Genomic DNA, 6,700 nt, shown 5'->3' on the forward strand with positions numbered 1-6,700 from the left:
TCTGTCATTGTGTCTCAGCAGCGTCCCATCAGCCGTTCCTGCTCTTTCCACTGCGGAAGGTCATTGTGAGAGGCAAAGGGGAGCAGTTTGGTTCCTGTCTTTTAGAGCGCTTCTTAATCTGCCTACCTGCAGACCCGTAACAGGCTGAAACTGGGGATCCTGCTTGCTTTCCTCCAGGCTGTTGCTCCTGGAATCTTGTTCCTAGCGAGATTCCTTGGTAGAGACCATAAGAAGGGAAGGGGGCGGCGAGACTGCAGAGGCGTCAGCAATGGTTGCTCCCAGTGACTAGAAGGAAAAGGGATCAGCCATTGTGGCCGCTCTGGTGGCCCTTATGTTTACCTCAGCTGAGTTTCGCTTCTGCAGGCGCATGTTCACGCACATGGGCTGACGCGCCACCCCAGCCCTGTCAGCCTGGCAACTGTGGCAATCAGAAAGGGCTTGGAAGAGATATTCTAATCTAAACACTTCCTTTTGTAGGAGAGGGGGGAAAATGGAAGCCAGGACAGAAGTGACTCATTGCACGTGACTCCGGGAGCCAATGGGAGAGCTATGTCCAGAGCACTGGTGAAAGTGGGAGGGAAATCATGAGGAGACCTCCATCCCAGCTTGAATCCCGCCTATGAATCAGAGTCCTCTGTCATGGCCAAACTCTGGGATTTGGGGACCGGGGTGGGGGGGAGGGAAAGTACTAGTGGAGGTCAAGGTTCAAAGCCATTGGCCAATTAAAGGATCTTCAGGGAGCAGATTAGGTTTGCAAAGCAAGTGGGGGAAGAGGAATGGGGCTCTTTGCTTCCTGACTCATCTCTCAACTAACTCTGCCTCTGGGCTAGTGCTCTGTCTGGGACCTAAACCCAACTTGGGTGGCAAAGGCTGGAACCCCAAGTGTCTTCTCTTCTCTTTCCTAATGAGTGCTTCTCAATGGAGACCAACATTCTAATCTGATTTCAGACCCTTCCTAGCTGTGTTACTCTGGGCAGATCACTTCACCCCCATTGCCCAGCCCTGACCACTCTCTCCTGCCTGAGAACCAATACACAGAATTGATTGGAAGATGGAAGGTAAGGGGGGGGGGACGAAAACTACAAATCCCTTCAGGAAGTATTCTAGGAATCAGCTTCAAGCTCACCCAGCAATTGTTTCCATAAGACATATTTTTTCCTTTGGTTCCCAACCAGGGCAGACTTTCATGTCTTCTCTCTTCTTGTCCTTCTCCATGGTTCTGCAAAGATCTGCCAATTTTAGAAGAAGCCTAGGAAGGGAAGCTGAGTGGCTGAGTGGATAGAGAATCAGGCCTAAAGCCTGATGGTTCAAATGCAGCCTGGGACACTTCCTTGCTTGTGTGACCCTGGGCAAATCACTTCATCTCTTTTGCCAAGCCCTTCCTTACCACTTTGTGCCTTAGACCCATTATACAGAATTGTTTCTAAGATGGAAGGGAAGGCATTTTCCAAAAAATAATGGAATCTTTTAACTCAATATTTACCTGGAGAGATTTAAATGTAAAGAACCCAAATGGTAGATGACCCAAAGTGTCTTGGAAAGATGCATGGTGGGTATCGATAAGCTGCAGCATATTACTAGAGATGATTTGAGAGCAAGAAGCAGTCTAAAAACCATCCAGTTGGATGATCAGGGAAGAGATAAGCTTGGCCCAGTTCTTTGGTGTCTTGAACCAAAACCTACATACTAGAATTCTTAGTGTGAAAAAGATGTGGATAGGTTTTGACCTACATTGCTAGAAAGGACACATCCCAGATTCATCAGGTAACTCCCATCCCTTGAGGAAGCTAATGAATATCACTTGAGAGATAACCTAACATAATTTTGTGGAAAGTGGACTACCTTCAGAGTCAAGAAGGAGGTCTAGGTTCAAATGATGCCTTTGATACCTACTGCATGAGTGGTCCCAATAAATCTCTTGTGGCTCAGAGAAATCTCCAAATCTCTAAGTGATAAAAGAGTTGCCTATCCACTCCTATTAAGTTAGCACACTGGGACATCAATGGATGAATCAATGGGGATGTTCCCATCACCATTGTCTTTTTTTCTATTCAAATAAACATACAGAACACTTCAGCAATAGGTATAGTTATCCAATCATAGACTGGAGTTATATCCACTCATAGAGCACTATTGTGGGATAGGACTTTGTTATATTTTTCTATCGGGTGCACCTTGGAAATGTTTTCTTCAGTCTTTTGGATGTGTTTCCACTGAGGAAAAGAATGGCATGAGCACAGTAAATCAGACTAGGCAATGGGTATGCAGAAGAAGACATTTTCAAAAGGTTAAATTAAGCTTAGAATACAACCTAGAGGCTGAAATTCAGTTCTGTCTATAAAGTCCTTTGCAAAAAAATCAAGAAAATAATAGGGACATCAAGGACAGAAGGTGAGGCCCATGTTGAGATGGCTTATGTGTCCTGATCCTGGGCCCTGTCTTCTGTTCCTCTTGGTAGTCCTGGGCCTCAAGTACATTCTTCTTGACCTGGATATCTTGCTTAGACTCTGGGTCACCATTCATCACCCAGAGTTCCTCGAACTTTTCAGCCATTTGGTCAGAACTCGTTTTGACTAGTCAAGCTTTCTCTTCCTTGGTTTCTTCTTTCTTTTCTTTTTTCTTTTCATCTCCTTCTCTCATTCCTGGAATTTTGCCATCAACCTGTGATCATTTTGTGCCCACAGGAATCTGCTGGCCAGAAGCTCTGGCTTTGGACTTTGATGGGCAGAGTGAGGCTGTGTGTTCCCAACACAAGTCCCGTCATTCCCTGCACAGCTCTTCAGAGACTTGTCCTGACTCCTGAGGAGGCCAATTGTCCCTCTCTCCTTGTGTCTCAGCAGCTTCCCATCAGCCTTCCCCACTCTTTAAACTGGTGAAGGTTATTGTGAGAGTCAAAAGGGAACAGCTTGACTCCCATCTTCCAGAGCTCTTCTTCACCTGCTCAGCAGACAGACAACGGGCTGAAACTGGGGATCCTGCTTGCTGTCCTCCAGGCAGTTGCTGGTGGAATCCTGCTCCACGAGAGGTTCCTTGGTAGAGACCATCAGAAGGGGAAGGGGGAGGGGGGGCTTGATGCCATACAGGTGGCAGAAATGCTTGCTCCCAGTGATGTGAAGGTAAAAGGGGCAACCGTTGTGCCCACTCTGCTGGCCCTTGGGCTTACCTCAGCTGAGTTTCACTCCGACTCGCAAATGTGTGAGCGCCTCCACCCTCCCAGCATGGCGGCAGCTGGACTGGGAAGGGGCTTGGAAAAGATCATCTAATACAAACACTTCCTTTTGTAGGAGAGAGGGGGAAATGGTGGCCTGGACAGAAGGGACAGATTGCAAGTGACTCTGGGAGCGAATGGGAGAGCTAAGTCCAGATCATTGGTGAAAGTGGGAGGGAAATCATGAGGGGACCTCCATCCCAGCTTCAATCCCTCCTAGGAATCAGTCCTGTGTCTGATGCTCCAACTCTGGGATCTGGGAGGGGGGGGACAGCACTGATGGAGGTCAAGATCCAAAGCCATTGTGCAAAGAAAGGATCCCCATGGAGGAGATTCGGTTTGCAAAGCTAGTGGGGAAGAGGAATGGGGCTCTTTGCTTCCCGACTTGTCTCTCAACTAACTCTGGCTCTGGGCTAGTGCTCTGTCTGGGACCTGAACCCAACTTGGGTGGGAAAGTCTGAAACCCCAAGTGTGATCTTTCCTAAGGAATTCTTCTCAGTCGAGTCTGACATTCTAATTTGATGTCAGACCCTTTGTAGCTGGGTGACCCTGGGCAAATCACTAGATCACTTCACCCCCATTGCCCAGCGCTGACCACTCTCCTGCCTGAGAACCAATACACAGCATTGATTTGAAGATGAAAGGTAAGGGGGGAATGAAAGCTATAAAAACCTTCAGGAAGTATTCTAGAAATCAGCTTCAAGCTCACCAAGAGCCTTCTTCTTGCCTTGTATCTCCTGCTTAGCTTCAGGGCCACCATTCTTCACCCAGAGTTCCTCAAACACCTCATCCATTTGGTCAGAACTTCCCTCATTGACTAGTCAAGCTGTTTCTTCCTGGGGTTCTTCTTTCCTTTCTTTTTTTTTCTTTTCATCTCCTTCTTGTATTCCTGGAATTTTACCTTTAACCTGGGGGCATTTTGTGGTCTCAGGTGTCAGCTGGCCAGCAGCTCTGGCTTTGGACTTTGATGGGCAGAGTGAGGCTGTGTGTTCCCAACCCAATTCCCATCACTGCCCGCACTGGGTGGGGTTCTGGAGTCATTGGCACAGCTCATCAGGGACTTGTTCTGGCTCCTGAGGAGGCCAATTGTCCCTCTGTTCTTGTGTCTCAGCAGATTCCCATCAGCCGTCCCTGCTCTTTCCACTGCGCACTGCAGAAGGCCCTGTGAGAGGCAATGGGGAGCAGCTTGGCTCCCATCTTCCAGAGCTCTTCCTCATCTGCCTGCCTGCAGGGTCTTCATGTCCTGCTCAAGCAGACAGACAACAGGCTGAAACTGGGGATCCTGCTTGCTGTCTTCCAGGCTGTTGCTGCTGGAATCCTGCTCCTCCTGAGGTTCCTTGGTAGAGACCATCAGAATTTGAAGGCGGGGGCCTGATGTGACCGAGGAAGCAGGAATGGTTGCTCCCAGTGATGTGAAGGCGATGGAGGCAGCCATTGTGGCCACTCTACTGGCCCTTGTGCTTACCTCAGCTGAATCTCGCTCTGACTCACAAATGCGGGAGCGACTCCGGCCCTCCAGGGTGGCAACCACCGAACTGGGAAAGGGCTTGGAAGAAATCATCTAATCCAAAAACTTCCTTTTGTAGGAGAGGGGGGAAGTTGGAGGCCAAGGACAGAAGTGACTCATTGCACGTGACTCTGGGAGCCAATGGGAGAGCTAAGTCCAGAGCACTGGTGAAAGTAGAAGGGAAATCATGAGGGGACCTCCATCCCAGCTTGAATCCACTTAGGAATCAGAGTCCTATGTCTGATGGCCCAACTCTGGGATCTGGGGAGGGGGGGAGGTATAGCACTGGTGGAGTTTAAGGTCCAAAGCCATTGTCCAAGGAAAGGATCCCTAGGGAGGTGATTCCGTTTGCAAAGCTAGTGGGGGAAGAGGAATGGGACTCTTTGCTTCCTTGACTTCTCTCTGAACTAACTCTGGCTCTGGGCTAGTACTCTGTCTGGGACCTGATCCCAACTTGGGTGGGAAAGGCTGAAACCCCAAGTGTCTTCTCTTCTCTTTCCTAATGAGTGCTTCTGAACAATGGAGTCCCACATTCTAATCTGATTTCAGGCCCTTCCTAGATGTGTGTCCCTGTGAGAATCACTTCACCCCCATTGTCCAGTCCTGACCACACTCCTGCCTAAAAAACAATACACAGCATTAATTAGAAGATGGAAGGTAAGGGGGGGAATGAAAACTACAAATCCCTTCAAGAAGTATTCTATGGATCAGTTTCAAACTTACCCAGCAATTGTTTCCATAAGACATTTTTCTTCCTTTGTTTGCCAACCAGGGCAGACTTTCATGTCTTCTCTCTTCTTGTCCTTCTCCATGGTTTTGCAAAGATCTGCCAATTTTGGAAGAAGCCTAGGAAGGGAAGCTGAGTGGCTCAGTGGATAGAGAATTAGGCCTAAAGACTGGAGGCTGAAATCCAGCCTGGGATACTTCCTTGTTGTATGACCCTGAGCAAATCAATTCATCTCTTTTGTCTAGCCCTTCCTTACCACTTTTCTGCCTTAAACCCAATATAAAGAATTCGTTCTAAGATTGAAAGGAAGGCTTTTTTCCAAAAAAACAATAAAAATTTTTTAACTGCAATATTCATCTAAGGATGTTTAAACTCCAAAGAACCCAAATAGTAGATGACCCAAATGGTTATGGAAAGATGCACGGTGGGTATTACTGAGCTGAGGCATATTACTAAGGGTCATTTGCTTGCAAGAAGCAGTCTAAAAACCATCTAGTTGATAAAGCAGAGTCAAAATGGCAGAATGGAAGGAGCAGAAGTTCAGATCTCTGAATACCCTTCCTTAGCGATTAGAAAATGAATGCTACTAGAGGACTGACTATCAAACCTAACAAATAGACAGAGCAATGGAATCCTCCTGCTGGACTCAATACAAAAGGTACACCCTCCCCCCAAAAAAGCCGGAATCTGAGAACACTCATGTTTAAGGGTAAGGCAGAAGGAAAGTCCCTGGACACCTCCCCCCTCCCACCTAGAGCACTGAGACTCCAGTCGCAGAGGGAAATTCTGGGTGGGAAAAGGTGCTGATCTGGAGGGTGTACCTTGTAGGCAGGGCTGTTCCAAGCCCAAAGCATTGAACACAGATGGCGGTGAAGGACCTAGAGAGAGAGCATAGACCTGGGAGCCTGGCCAGAGCTGTGGAGATCCTCTATATTTCCTCCAGCCTTCCAGGAGGTTTTAGACTCAGAGCACAGGCAGTCCAACTCCACTGAACTTAATCCCATCTAAAGTCTTCAGAACTCTGGGAAGCCCAGGCTCCACACCCCTCCATAATTAACTGCTGGACTTTAATCCAATAAAATGGCTCCAGAGGACAGGGAAGCTCAAACCCCCAACAACCCTCCCACAGAGACTGCCCCAAGAGATCTGTTAAAGCTCCAAGAGGGAAGACTGACAGAAGCCCCCAAAACAAAAAAAAATAATTAGAGGAACAAGAGCACAGCCAAATACGGGGAACAAAGCAGGGGTAAATATGAGC

At 48.0% G+C, this 6,700-nt stretch overlaps 1 long non-coding RNA gene across 1 annotated transcript; it reads left to right on the forward strand.

Moving 5' to 3' along the window:
* The first annotated feature begins 705 nt into the window (after positions 1 to 705).
* LOC130456144 (uncharacterized) lies at positions 706 to 5,792 on the forward strand. Its single transcript, XR_008914651.1, has 2 exons — positions 706 to 5,372; positions 5,488 to 5,792. It is a non-coding gene; the product is annotated as an uncharacterized LOC130456144 (long non-coding RNA).
* The last annotated feature ends 908 nt before the right edge of the window (positions 5,793 to 6,700 follow it).

Source organism: Monodelphis domestica, chromosome X (genome assembly GCF_027887165.1).
Source record: "Monodelphis domestica isolate mMonDom1 chromosome X, mMonDom1.pri, whole genome shotgun sequence".
NCBI lineage: Eukaryota > Metazoa > Chordata > Mammalia > Didelphimorphia > Didelphidae > Monodelphis > Monodelphis domestica.